This window comes from Hydra viridissima, unplaced genomic scaffold, assembly GCF_058129835.1.
Source record: "Hydra viridissima isolate aposymbiotic clone 2 unplaced genomic scaffold, HvirCarnegie_v1 scaffold_16, whole genome shotgun sequence".
In the NCBI taxonomy this organism is placed as follows: Eukaryota; Metazoa; Cnidaria; class Hydrozoa; order Anthoathecata; family Hydridae; genus Hydra; species Hydra viridissima.
The window spans coordinates 4,560,973-4,576,792 of NW_028324315.1; the positions used below are offsets into that span (position 1 = coordinate 4,560,973).

General features: G+C 30.6%; 2 pseudogenes; one reads left to right on the forward strand and one right to left on the reverse strand.

Moving 5' to 3' along the window:
• The first annotated feature begins 1,172 nt into the window (after window positions 1-1,172).
• On the forward strand, window positions 1,173-8,827 carry LOC149877632 (uncharacterized; annotated as a pseudogene).
• Window positions 8,828-9,344: 517 nt separating this feature from the next.
• On the reverse strand, window positions 9,345-11,518 carry LOC149877633 (uncharacterized; annotated as a pseudogene).
• Between the last annotated feature and the right edge of the window lie 4,302 nt (window positions 11,519-15,820).

Below are 15,820 nucleotides of genomic sequence, written 5' to 3' on the forward strand. Positions count from 1 at the left end.
TTTCATCTTTTTCAAAAATATGAACGTGAGAAATATTATTATTTATATTCCAACCAGAAGGAAGATTAAGATGTACTATACGCTTAGTAAATTCTTCCATTGATTTGTAACATTCCTGGATTGAGTTTGGTTGAGTATTTAAATTGGATTTCTTATCAACTATGATTTCTGCAGATTTACGAGAAGTTGTGCTTAAAATAAAATTATCAATTCAAGTAGTTTATTTGCAATTATACAACAGTATAAACAAAAAACTATTTTCATATATATATATATATATATATATATATATATATATATATATATATATATATATATATATATATATTCTTTATTATTTTTCAAAATAATTTTATTTTACCTTGAAATAGAAAAACTTTTTTGTGGTAAATTTATTTTTGGTATTGATCCAGGAATAAGTGTAGTTTTTAAATCATCTAAAATTATAAAAATGTACCTGAATTTTCTTGTTTCCAGTATAGATACCAACACAATGTTAATACTGATATAATATTTGTCAACTAATCCAGCTAAGTAAACTTTATATAAAATATAAAGTTTATTAGGCTCTATTAGCTAACATTTCAAATAAATATATTTTGAAGATAACGTATTATATCTGAAGTCATCCATCTAATTATACAGTCAATGAAATGCTTCCATATATTATAATTATATGGCATATACAAACCAATTTCTTGAAGCAGCAGATATATTGAATATATAAAATACTCCAATTTACTCACGACGAAGAAGTTGATCCTTTGTGTAATGACGTTCACAAATATAAAGATTTCTTTTTTCGATTTGAGCTTTTAATCCTTTGTCAATCACTCTGTCATGTGTAATTACACTTATTAACTTCTGTCTCCAGTTTGCACTATATTCGTCATCTTTTGTTGGAATACGAAATATAGACAATCCAACATGATTTCTTGATACTGAACAACCAAATATAGCGCAATTGGCTCCTGGCATTTTCAATATTTATCACAGAGTAAATGAAATTAAGTAGCAGCTAAGTACTATGTTTACAATTTGATGCACTCTAAAGTAGTCTGAGCACTAGTATTGAAAGGAACTTAAGTGTTATGAGAAAACGGCCCGCGTTTCCAGACTATTTAAATACTATGACTATGTTATCACTTTGTATTTGATGATAAACATTGTAAATGGAAGGTTAGACAAAGGGGTGGTGATAAGGTGATAGTAAGAATGTTTAATGTTAATCCAACTGGAGAATTGTTTTTTCTTAGACTGTTACTTTTGCAAGTAAAAGGAGCAACATCTTGGGAGGATGTGCGTACTGTTAATGGTATTGTCCTTGAAACGTTTCGTGAAGCATGTGTTTTGAAAGGTTTGTTGCAAGATGACGCTGAATGGCAGAATACTCTTTCTGAGGCGGTTTTAACACGTATGCCAAAGCAAATTAGACAGTTGTTTTCAATTATTTTGACCTTTTGTGAACCTGACAATCCTTTACATCTTTGGAATACATACAAAGCTTTTATGATGGAAGATTTCATTCACCGCTCAGTCCCACTTCTAATAGCTGAACAAGCTACTCTTCATCTAATTGAGAAGATTATTAATCAAAGTGGTAAAACGCTGGCTGATTACAATCTGCCTGTTATTGATGAGTTTATAGGCTTAAATCTAGAAAATTTTAATGAAAATGTTCAACAATCTATTGACGAAGCCAATCGAATGAGACTGTTGCTTAATGTCAATCAATTAAATGTATGTAATGCTATTCTTGCTGCACTGAATGAGCAACCAAGTGTAGAAAATCAACATTCTAGATTTTTTTTTATGGATGGACCAGCTGGTAGTGGAAAAACCTTTACTTATAATTATTTGATTGCTGAAACCATAAGTAGGGGCTTTAAATCTGCTACAGCTGCATGGACTGGCATAGCAACTCTTCTTTCAAATTGATCTACATTGCATGGCTTATTCAAACTTCCTGTTCCAATATTAGATAATAGCACATGTAATGTAACTCCTAACTCTATGCACGGGTATTTTTTAAGACAAGTTAGTTTGTTTTTGCTTGATGAAATATCCATGATACCTAAACATGCCTTAAATGCAATTGATAGGTTGTTGAAAGATATTTGCAACAACAACTATCCGTTCGGAGGAAAAATCATTCTTTTTGGTGGCCACTTTAGGCAAATTCTGCCTGTTGTGAAAAGAGGACAACCAGCTGAAATTGTGGAATCGTGTATAAAATGTTCTTTGCATTGGCAATGAGTGCAGAAGTTTGCATTAACTGAAAATATAAGAGTACAAAAAGGGGAAGGGGAATTTTCCCAATGGCTATTAAAACTTGGGAATGGAACAATACCTGTCAAAGAAGTGGATCCTTTTAAAGAATGCGTTGAAATACCAAATCAGTGCATTATTAGAGAAAATGAATCGATTGTTGAAAAGATTTTTGGAGATGCTGATCAAAATGATTATTCTAAACGTATGATTTCAACACCGACCAATTTTGATTCATTATCAATCAATGAAGAAGTGCTTGAATGTCTGCCGGGTGAGGTCAAAATTTATTTAAGTGCTGATCAAATTGATACTGATGACCCTAATGAAAGAAATAACTTTCCTGTTGAGTTTTTGAACAGCTTAACTCCTTCAGGTATGCCACCTCATTGTTTAAAATTGAAAATTGGTTGTGTAATTATGCTACTTAGAAATTTAGATCTCAAATCTGGGTTATGCAATGGTACTCGAATGAAGGTTTGTGCTCTTCAAAATAATTATATTGATGCAGAGGTTTTGACAGGTGTTTCTGGTGGTAAACGGGTTTTTGTTCCTCGAATTCAATTGGCTCCATCAGATTCTAATTTACCTTTTGTTCTGAAACGTCGTCAGTTTCCTGTCAGATTGGCTTATTCAATGACAATTAACAAAAGTCAAGGTCAAACATTTGATAGAGTTGGGGTATATCTCAAAAAACCGTGTTTCTCTCATGGTCAACTATATGTTGCATGTTCAAGAACTAGAGCATTTAATAGTTTGTTTTTCAAAATTGATAAACATCTCATTCAAGGTGTGGTATGTGAAAAGTGTTACACAAATAATGTTATATTTTCTAATGTTCTTAATTTATTGTCTTTAGATTTTCATTTCGAAAATTTACTGTTTGTAGGTTGTGAGCATATTTTGTATGTATAACTTTCTTTATTATTTTAATATTTTTTTTCATAGTTTTTGATAAATATATCTGTCATTTAATATTGTTTTAAAATGTGTTTATATGTGTTATATACCACCATATTTGTTTATAGTTGTATATATGTTTAAATTATGTTGTTTCCATGTTTTCAAAGTGGTGTGACTTGGCATTATGTTGAGCAAGATTGATAATCTTGCAAGCCAAGCGGTGTACTTATAGCAGCATTTAGTGCCAGGCGGTGTGACTTGGCAGCATTTAGTGCCAGGCGGTGTTACTGCTTTAGAGCTAGGTGTTGTCTAGCCTTTTTTAATTATTCTGGAAACACATAATAATGTCTGTTAATGTTTAGCGTAATGTGTATGAGAGAATATGCAACCTTGATCTTGGCTTACCTTCACGTTGGTGTCTATTGTTAAAAATGAATAATAGGTAGTTTCATTATTGGAACTTACTGCTTTTATTCATTTACTAAAAGCCAAGGCAACATTATGCTAAAAATGCAATTTATATCTTAATTTGATTTTTTTTTTTTTAGAATTGTTAATCCTTTTGTACTTCGAAACAGATTTTATAGTTACATTTTCATGTTTATAATTAACTGTCATGTCAAAATAGGTTACTATAAATAGGTAAATCGATTTTCAGTTTTTATGTGGTGTGTTTTTTTTTTGTTTTTTTTTTGGTTATTATGGTATCATAATTCCATTTTTTTTTTTTTTTTTCTTTAAGATTTACGATTGACGCTGATTTCCTTTTATTGTAAATTTTTGTCAGTTAAATTGATATAAATATATGCAATTAGTTCAATTATTCTTAAATTTTCTCTATTTTATGCCTAATAATTTGTTGTACCTAACTTAGGGGATCTTTTTAAACGGGGGGTCGCAACTAAAAACCTTTAAAAACATGAATATTGTAGTTTTGCGCATTTGTCAAATATCGAGTTACTTAAATTTTATAAGGTGTTTAACTAATTAATTATCTTAGTTTGCATTTGCAACACTTTTGAGGAAAGAAAATATTCTTATATATGTTAAATTCTTATACATATTAAAAAGAAAAAATTCTTTTACATGTAAATCATTGTTTTACATTTTATTATTCTGGTAAAAGGTCTTCATCAAAAACCTGATTACTCTTAATAAAAATAACTCTATTCTCCTGACCACCATTAAGGCAAAAACGGGGAAGGGAGGTCCTTTATTAGTGTCAAAATATTTAAGAGAATTAAATTTCGAGTAACAAAAGGATTTTTTAGTAAATAGTAGCAAATTACCGTTTACTAAAAGCTATTTAAACAAAGAGGCCATATATAAAAAATGGTCTGTGTTGAACAGACTTAACAAGACCCTGGTGTGGTTAGCTTGGTTTACAAACATGAAATTATGTCACGTTAAAATCTATGAACGTAACGTAACCTTTAAAAGCCAGTTTAAAACATTTTTGGTAGCTAAATGTGATAGTACATTGTAAGTATAAATGTGATAGTATAGTAAAAAAACCACTTTAGGATTTTTTGGCTCATAAAATGGATTTAAGACTTAATTGATTGTTGTTTCCTGTTAAACCGCAATAAATAACGATTGGAAGGCTATATGGCCAAGACGGAATATGCGACATAAATATCAAATTTGTATTTTACTCATTCACAAAAAATGGAGTTAAGACAGATTGGCACTTATGTCCAAATAGGTTTACTGCACATATTAGTAAATAAACTAATTAGTTGCGTAATGAGTTAAACGCATTGATGAGTTATTCTATGGATTGATTAAAATTGATGGTTTAGTTGTAATAGACAAGAGTTTAGCTTTACTTTTTTGTCAATTTAAAGCATGATGAAGTGTTATTATTTTGTGTCAGTAACTAAAAACGTATTGTGTTGAACTTAGTAATGTCGAGGAAAATGGTTCTGTCTTACACTGATATGACCTATGTCAATTGAAAATTACTCAAATAATGTTTAATAATTGGTAAATTTTTTATCTCCGCACACTTTTTATTTTAATTTTACAGATGGTTAAATTTTTTCAATTTGAAGGCGTTTTTCTAAAAAGGTATTAATTAAGGTTTCGCAACATTAAATTGTGGAAAACAACCACTATAAATTAAGTAACAGACCGACCATAACCCGTATTACGGGTTGCTTTTTGCTAGTATTGTAATAAATAAAGTAGCAAAAGAGTGTAAAAAGATTGTAAGTGACATTAGTTGCTGTTATATTGATGCTCTTGTTGAAAATATAGATTTGATGAACATATATATTATGAAACTAAAGAAGATTCTAAAAATAATTTTAAAAAACTTTTATTCAAATATCTTTAAAAGATGTAGAAAGAAATGTACTCCCAAATGGTATTTTCTTTGTGTGCATTTACTTTTTGTCTAGATAATATCAAGTTGAAAAATAATAAAAAGCTTTAAAAAAAGAGTGTAAAAAGATTGTACGTGACATTAGTTGCTGTTATATTGATGCCCTTGTTGAAAATATAGACTTGATGAACATATATATTGTGGCTTGGCTAAAATGATTTTTTTTTTAAAAACTTTATTAACAAAAACAAACTGATTACAGAGCTTGCATTCAAATATCTTTAAAAGATATGGAAAGAAATGATGCACTCCAAAAAGTATTCTCTTTTTGTGAATATGTTTTTTGTTCAGATAATTGCGAGTTGAAAAATAATAAAATGGCTTTACAGTTTATTACATTTATTTCAAACTATCGAACGTAAATAATGTGACAAGCAAAGTTCATAATTTCAAATAAAATGAAAAGTTCTTGTAGTTTTGTTGTATTTTAAGGAAGCTAATTCTAATTGAAACAAGGTGCTGTTAATAATCATATAACCACCCAAAAAACATTAATCAATATTTTACACCGAACCAAATAAAAATTAAAAGACGCCAGTGCTCAAAGCAATATAGCCAATATATTAAGTGATAAACAAAAAAAAAAGTATATAAAATTCGAAGGAGATAGATGGATAGATAGAGAGTGGATGAAAAACTAAAACAAGGTTAGTAATGCGGAGCTTCAAATTACGAAAAGAAGAGTTGATAACAGAGTTTTCAGGTTCCACGAAAAAGAAGTAAACCTGAGATTTAGTTTTACGAAAAGAGGAGAGTATAAAAAATAGTTTTTATATAATTTCAATGGAGAATTTTTATTGAAGATATCAATACTCAAAGGAAAAAGAATTATTATTAGAGTTTAAAGAAGAAATATTGTGCGTTAAGAAAAATACAAGTATTAAGATTGATAAGTCAGACTGCTTCCATTACACAGAACCAAGAGGCATCTCCATACCCCTACAACTTTCCCCTCCCCCTTTTCCCCCGCCAATCCCATTTTCTGAACATTAACAAGTTGGTGTGTTGAGTACGCATAAAACTTCTAGAAGCCTCGCCTCAAAGTATTTAATATAGCTAAAATAGTTATTTAATTTTCCTGTCATTTGATAATTTGTTTTCTTTTCAGACAGTACTTACGCTATGATCAACCGTTTTGGTTGCCTACATTTAATTTTCTGATAAAAAAGATTGCTTGATTAGTTAGTAACTTAATATAGAAATGTTTTGGTTGAAAATCCTAATCACAGTATTATTAATTCATCTGAGAGGACTGATAAAAATTATATTGAAGGAGAAGCCAGAATTTCTGACCATCGTGCAGAGGATATGTTTCAATCTATGTTGGCCAAATGGGTTGTACGAAATCAAATTTCCAACATAGCAGCTAACAAATTACTTTAGTTGATACGGTCATTCGGCTATAATAATTTACCAAATGATGTAAGAACGTTGTTAAATACACCTAAATGTATTGAAGTAAAGATTAAGTGTGATGGGTTGTATATTTATTTTGGATTACAGAAATGCGTACTTAGAAATTTAATTAACATTGATAAAATTGAATTGGTTGTTAATATTGATGGTCTTCCATTATTTAAAAGTTCATCGGTTCAAATATGGCAAATATTGTGTAGGTTTTCAAAATCTATTATCAGTCATAATGGTTATAAGGGTAATTCCAGCTCAATTCAATTTATGCTCGGCACCATGCCATCTCAGATTTTGCTGAGTTTTGGAATACAAGCTTCAATTAATGAAAAGAAAACTTCACTCCAAATTTTAGTGTATGACTTCTAACGGTTTCAGAGATATTGATACTTGGTCCCAATCTCTGATTTAACTTTTTTTTTTTATCGCCATTTATTTTTTTGGCTCATTGCACGACACAATTAGCTTTAACTTATGAAATACTTGTTTAATAGTGTTAAAAATTCTACCTAACTATTTTTTAGGGTGAGGAACTCAAAAATGATAGGTAAAAACAAAAAAATTTAAGCTTCTATATGAAAATTCAATTTCAAAATGGTGTAACACTTTTTGAAAGTTTTTTGATGCCCCGTACAAAAAAATGTTTATCTCGAGATGCCTAAAAGATAAAATTATAAAATTTTTTCCTAAAGTTCTATATGTAACAAACTCCATAATACAAAAAAACTCCAGGGGTTTTCTTTTTTAAATCAGATATATTACTTTTCAAAGTTTTAAAAAAAAATTAGGAAAAAATTGTTAATTTATAATGAAAAAATATTATTTGCATTTATTTTTTGCATTTTTTAAAAAGATTTTTAGAATCTTGCTGGCTCAGGTGCAGTTCTAACACATAAACTTGTTTGCATTTCACATCTAAGATCATTATGTTTAATAGCAAATGGATTTTCTATTTTCAAATCTCCAAACAATAATTATTTTAAATTTGTTTCTTACAGAACTAAAAAATGTGAATGATAAAGAAACATGTTCAATTGGAATAACAAATAAAAACATTTCTAACAATCAAACATATATAAAATCCCATGATATCAAGAAAGTTTCAAGTCGTAATGATGTTGAAAAAGACTTGATAATTAGTCGTTATGGTATTCAATTTGATGAAAATGCAACGGTTTGCCTACACCATGAATATGTTTATTTAAAACGTTATTCCGCAATCCACATAACTTGCTGTGATCCATTTAATTCACACAAAGGAAAAAGAAGAAAAGATATTATTACTTACAAATCAAGTTAAAGTAAAGAGATTCATTATAAGTATTTATCTATTATTATTTTTTCACATCTTCCATAATTGTTTTTACACTATGGTAATTGGTACATTTCGTTGAAATATTATGAATTCATAATTATACTATTCAATTTCAGGGTAATGAAGCACTGCTTAGTGAAGGCACACTACATGAGAGCAAAAATGATGCGGATCTTGTGCCTAATAATATTCAGATTTCTGTGGTTAAAGAGGACAATGAATCAAGCAAAATTATAATAAACAATGATGTTATTGTACACAGTGACCAAACTTCCAATGTAAATGGCAACAGTGAGACAGTTACAGTTGAAAATACACTTGATAATGATGAAATTCAAATTGCTCGTACTCGCAAACGTATTCGTAAACGTACTCGCTGGACAATATCTCGTCCAGAAAGTTGGTCGGTCAATGTAGAAAAAGGTAAACGCAAAAAATGTTTACCATATAAATCAAGGAAAGGAATTGAAAGACCAGCAAAGCAACCAAAAGTGGCATGTAATAATTCATGTCGCTTTAAGGTGGTACTAGCCCATAAAAATTAAAACAGTCAATTTATTTAATTTTGATGCAATTTTTTTTTTAAACTTTGCGCATTAAAAAATTATTTAGAGTAAATATAATAAAAAGTATTAGTATACTCGAAAACATGCTGAGTCAGCAAAAAATATACAATTTTAACTACATTTTTAAACAAGGATTTCTCATGAAATAGTCAGTGTGTGAAGCTAAAATTTTGCAAAAAGGTTAACAACATGTTGATTGAGGGATTTGAGCAGAATCACCATCAGAACTTTTACAGAATCAAAATGGCTGCACTTTAAAAAATATTTTTTAATTTTTTTGTAAAATTTGTGCTGCTAATGTCAATATCTCGACAACAGCTAACTATAAAAGTCTCTTTTTGGTCAAACCCTTTCACAGTAACCTGATGAATAATCTGTGAAAATTTTAATCATAATCTTCAAGTAGTTCATAAGATATTCTTGCTCAAAGTTTAAAAATCTGTTAACAGAGAAAACGCAAGAAAACAAAATAAAACAACTTTAACAATATATATCTTTAAAAATTTCCAGACACATAGGAGTCATCCTTGCTAAATCCTTTTTTTATACCTCTCAATTTTTTCCTTCTTGATTTTGTCACTTCTTTTTCCTTCCTTTCCATATGAATGACGCGATTTTTGTCTTTTTTAATTGCACCGAGAAGGAAATATTTTCCACAATGAAATCCAAGTTGCTTAAATGTTTCTTTATGGGAAACGTAACCTCCATTAAAAGATATAACTGCAGAGAAAACAGCTAACTCTAAATCATTTTTTGAAACAAAATGTGTTTTAAGGCATTTTTCCCAGATTATTTAATTAAAAGACTCATTAGGATTTTGGGTATAGCTGTGTAAACATTTTGACAAAAGATTGTCCATAAATATTGGGTATAATAGGTCTTTTATAGCAACTGGTAAGTTTAACTTGTTTTTATAAGTGCATTGTCCAGTAATCTTATCCCTTTGCCATTTGCACCAGCTAGTATTGGTTCTGGGACAAAATTGATGACGCGTAGCTGCATCACCTTCGCAGCAGTGCCATAAAACTGCAAGTACAGCTTTTTTCATAGGGTAGAGTTTATCATTCTGACGAATAGCCATACCAAAGTAATTCTGCATTAAGTTAATACTTGCATCAGTAAGTCTTCCTTTACCTGAGAGAGTTTTACTGTCATTCAACTTTTCTTTTTTTTTTATTGCACGTAAATTCCGAAGTCTTGTTCCAAGTCTCTTTTGAACATGACCGAGACACTCTAGTTTTTCTGGTATCAACGTTTCTCCATAAGGTATTGCTTCCCTTACTTTGCTGTATGCTTTAGTGTCCCCCATCTCCTATGTAATTACTGTACCTTAAGTTAAACTTACTTATGAAGAACAAAAAATTTAAATAGCACCAGCGGACTCCATAGCACCAGATGATTCGTGATGATTAATTGCACACTTATGTCTTGTTTTCCATAGTTCATAAACAGCTGATCCTTTTTTTTTTTGACCAAATCTCACAAGATTTACAAAATTTTGACATAGTGTAATAGTCTAAGACCTTTTTATTATCCTTTGAAATTGCAGATACCACGCCATTCAGGGATGAATAACCCCTTTTTTTGCCATGTTCCATCAATAGAAATATGACAGTCAACAATATCATTGCTACACGCATTGATGTTAATCATTTGACGCACTTCATGAGCAGCTTTTTGGGAACTTTTTTCAGCAGATTTTTCATATGCACAATAAAGAGTCTTATTAATTTTTTTATAAGTATTAAATGTAATAGAAAATGGCATATTCATCATTGTTGGAAATGTTTCAATTCCAGCATGACCTTTGCCTATCTCGCAAAAAGCCATAACTGTGCGATAGTTAATTTCATGTGTTTTTTTTACAGTTTTACTTTTTTGTAAAGGTATATATTGAGGAGAAGTATAAGAAAATCTGCATGCTGAACAAACACTACATTTTATAGATAATTTAAGTGAAAACCCTTTGTGTTCATTTTTATTATGTGTATGCTTAACAGGTGAGCTACACTCAGAACAGCGTGAGAACTCCTCAAATAAATCTTTCATAATGCCAAAATGTATAAATATAAAAAAATTAAGGTTGTTAGATGTCTGTTTGTTTTTAGCTGAACTGCCAATACAATTAACTGCAATAAATTCAATAAAATAATCATAACAAGCTGTTATTGAAACACTGTTATAAATTCACTTCCTTCTCACTATACAGTTCAATTTAATATTATTAATAGAATAAACGTATTTGCAAAGTTGATATAAAGCAAAGGAGATATATATGAAATCGACAATTGTCCAGGCCTTATTTCTTCAAGAAAGGTGACGCAAAGGTGCGAATTTGTCAAACTTTCTTTAAAAATACACTAAGTATTTCTGATGGACCTATTATCCACGCTTCTAAAACACGGAGCAATATGGCAGTATTTGAAGGACCAGATAAACGAGGTAAACAATCTCCGTCAAATAAAACCTTAGCAGATTCTATAAATTTTGTTAAATCACACATAGAAAAGTTTCCTGTAATGGAATCACACTATTGTCGTCGATCAAGCAAAAAGCTTTACCTTGATTCCAAGCTTTCATTTGCAAAGGTGTACGAGCTTTACTTGACAGAGTGTGCAAGCCAGAGTTAATCTCCAGTATCAACAATATTGTACAGACGACTATTTTCATCGAACTACAAGTATTCGTTTTTTAAACCCAAGAAGGATAAATGTGTGGCATAAAACAATCACGGCAGTGCCTCTAATGAAGCTAAACTAACATTGTCAACAGAATACCAGCTTCAACGAGAAAGGATAGAAGATGCTCGGTTAGCCAAAGCTACGGACAAAGAGCGATCAAACATTGATCCGTCATTTCTATCTGCAACCTTCGATTTCCAAAGTATGCTACAAGTACCGTCTAGTGACACTTTTCAATTGTACTACTCTCGCAAGATCTGTCTACAATTTGACGATATACGAATCACGCTTGCCTAATGACTGATATTGCAATGTTTGGACAGAAATGAATGGAAAAAGGGTTAGTTCGGAAATAGGGAGTGCCTTGTGGTTCGGGCTGAAACAAATTTCCAACACTGTTAAAGAATTGTCTTTATTTTCAGATTGCTGTGGAGGTCAGAATCGAAATCAACACATAGCTGCATTTTTTATGTATGTGGTGCAAACACTCCATTTCGATTGCATTGAACACAAATTCTTAGAAACTGGACATACTCACATGGAAGTTGACTCCATGCACAGTGCAATCGAAGCTCAAAAGCAAAATGTACCAATTTTTTCAATAATTGATTGGAACACAGTTTTCAGATTGGCAAGGTCTTCAAGGAAACGAAAGAATGCTAAACCATTCAATGAACATCAACTGACATTTTCTGATACGTTAGATTTGTCTGATTTATCAATAAAAATTATAAAAAACCGTAACAAAGATGAGAATGGTGCTACCGTTAAATGGCTGAAAATAAAATGTCTAAAATATAAGAAATCTAACCCCAATTGTTTCCAGTATCGTTATGACTTTACCACGCCGTATATAAATGTATTTACAAAGGGCAGAGGTCGGCAAATCAGCATGCCTACAGAAATAAATAAGGCATACTCAACTCTACTGCAGATATCACAGGCAAAAAAGAATGACTTGGAAAGATTGTGTACTTTGGAAATAATTCCTATTGAAGTACAATTATGGTATTATAATCTGCCCGTCAGTCAGACTGCAAGAGACGTGGCACCAGAGTCTGGTGAAGATGACTCTGAAGACGACGAATGAATGTCACCTACTATGTAGCATTAAATTTTTAGTTTACAATTGAAAAAATATGTCTTAAATATTAAATTCTTATTATTAGTATGTTTGTTTATCAACAATTGGGTAAAAGTAGTTTTGTCTGCCTCAAAATAATAGGTTTGCCTTTATTTTAATCACTATATCATAAGAAATCATTCACTTAAGTTTCTTGTAAGCCTCAACTCTTAACAAACAGAAGTGAGTAAGTGCTACCAGTTTTTAATTTTTCTCAAAACTTATAAAAACCTGCTTATTTTGTGAAAAAAATGATTATGCATCTGTATCTTTGTAAAATAATAAACATTTTGAAGTATGCAACTTGTGTTTTTCTAATGATTACTGATTTATAGAGTACTTCAAATATTAAAATTCAAATATCTCAGAAACACCGAAATGTTAGTTACCAACTTCTGCCAGCAACCCGACGATTGAAATTGTTTTTTTAAATTCGTCATCCCGATGAAAAAATAGCAAAGGTTTTCTTTTTTGCATATTTAAATTTTTCAGATTGAGTTTAGAGTACATTACGTTGGTCTAAAAGCATTGTTTCTTATACTTTTTCTTATTTTTAACCAAAGATCTTTCTTAATCTGTAAAAAAATAATAAGGGAATGCGAAAGTAAAATTCCAACGTTGAAATTTCAATCTTGCTTCGATGTTGACACGACATCGCTTGCTTGCTGAGTGTCACACTGATTCAAAATTGGTTGAATCAAAATGAGATGTATGTACGTATGTATGTATGTATGTATATATGTATGTATGTATGTATGTATGTATGTATGTATGTATGTATGTATGTATGTATGTATGTATGTATGTATGTATGTATGTATGTATGTATGTATGTATGTATGTATGTATGTATGTATGTATGTATGTATGTATGTATGTATGTATGTATGTATGTATGTATGTATGTATGTATGTATGTATGTATGTATGTATGTATGTATGTATGTATGTATGTATGTATGTATGTATGTATGTATGTATGTATGTATGTATGTATGTATGTATGTATGTATGTATGTATGTATGTATGTATGTATGTATGTATGTATGTATGTATGTATGTATGTATGTATGTATGTATGTATGTATGTATGTATGTATGTATGTATGTATGTATGTATGTATGTATGTATGTATGTATGTATGTATGTATGTATGTATGTATGTATGTATGTATGTATGTATGTATGTATGTATGTATGTATGTATGTATGTATGTATGTATGTATGTATGTATGTATGTATGTATGTATGTATGTATGTATGTATGTATGTATGTATGTATGTATGTATGTATGTATGTATGTATGTATGTATGTATGTATGTATGTATGTATGTATGTATGTATGTATGTATGTATGTATGTATGTATGTATGTATGTATGTATGTATGTATGTATGCGGAATTAGTTCCAACACTGAGGTTTTGATATGAGAATTATAAGACTTAAAATGTCTTAAAAACGCTTTGAGACAATATCATATAAGACAAAAATATGATCTTGAAACATTCATGTCTCATCTTATCTTGGTTTGAAACAAGGACCTTGGTTCGTTTTGAGAATAGCAAAATAATGAAAAGCCGATGCTTTGTCTGCATCACATATCAAAAGGCTAATAAGGAAGATTAATTTACATTTAACAGAGTACATAGCTTTAATTACCTCGAGTTAGAGGCAATGGTATTCCATGCTTTTGAGCCACATAAACTGCTCCATGAGGTGAGGGATCCTTACTGGAAATTACTGATGATGCAATCTGGTTTGCCAAAACTTTATCTTCAGCAACTAAAGACTTTACAGAGTGTCGAAATGTTGCCTGATTGCAGTCATGAGGATGGCCTTTTTTTAACAATCGTCAAACAAGCTGAGAATCTTCTGTCTTGTTTGGATTCATTCACCTTTAAACATAGGTTGAAGGGGTAGGGCTCTTTTAGTTTCAATCTCTCTACTTTGCCAATAAGAGAGTCGCAATGGTGTTCCTTGTTTCTTGCCTGGTGATTATGCTTTCAAAGTTGTAAACTGTTGGCAAACTCACTGACTCACCGGAACATTTTTTCCTAAGTTTTTGTCGACAATTCTTACAAATACCCTTTGGAACACAAAAATCACTGAAGTCTTTCTTTGGTTCAAGAAGACTGTGAACTTTTTCAACAACAAATTGTGTTATTTGTCGGTCACACTTTTGAAAACAGAAATAGACGAAATTTCTGTGTTCTTCGTGCGTTCTTGCAGAATATGAATTTTTGTAACCGTTCATTTTGAATCATAAATGACACAAAACAACGATTACAAAAATGTATAAACAAAGATGTAAAAAGTATATGCCTTTTCCCGGAAAATTGAATTAGAAAAACTTATTGCGCAACCCTACATTAGTCTGAGTGCCCTCTTCCGGAAAATCTGAATATTGCTATTTATCTTAACTGTAAAAATGCAAAAAAATCTGACCGCTATCATTTTTCTTTGTGTATTCATTGAATAAAAATTCAACTTTAATTTTTTTCTTGGATAAAAATGGATCATTTCAATTTTTACTGTATTTTAATGAGGAAGGTATATACTTTCGTATATACTTTCATCCTACCAAAGGGTTTCTTCGGGAAAAGTAGGTTGCATTTTTTTAAAAACAAAATAACAGCTTTTGCTAAAGATTTAAATTCCATACTGAAACCTCAATTAATACGTGTTGGAAACCTTATAAGACACGTATTGATATAATAAACTTCTGTTAAAAAATGGCGAAAAACAGGGTTTTTATGGATTCACTAATATTTGCATTTCTTTAATAACTCCCTATACCGCAGGTGACCGCAGCAGCCCCTTTATATTCTAAAAGTAAAAGTCTAAGTTAACTGAAAAAAAAAAAAGACCGTTACTACTTGAAACGCAATGCGCTCTATGCAGCCATATGCTACTCGGAACGCAACACTTTGTACGCATGCGATAAATCTTGTTGATGTTAACCCTAACCCTAACCCTAACCCTTACCCTTACCCTTACCCTAACTTCCTATCCAACCAGCGTTATTGTGAAATATAAATCGCTTTGTTATAATAAAATAATTGCGCATGCGTGTAAAATATTGCTCTCTGAGTAGCTTATGGCAATGTAGAGCGAATTGCGCTCTACGAAGACACTTCGAAAAAAATATCTCCTTGGAACTCG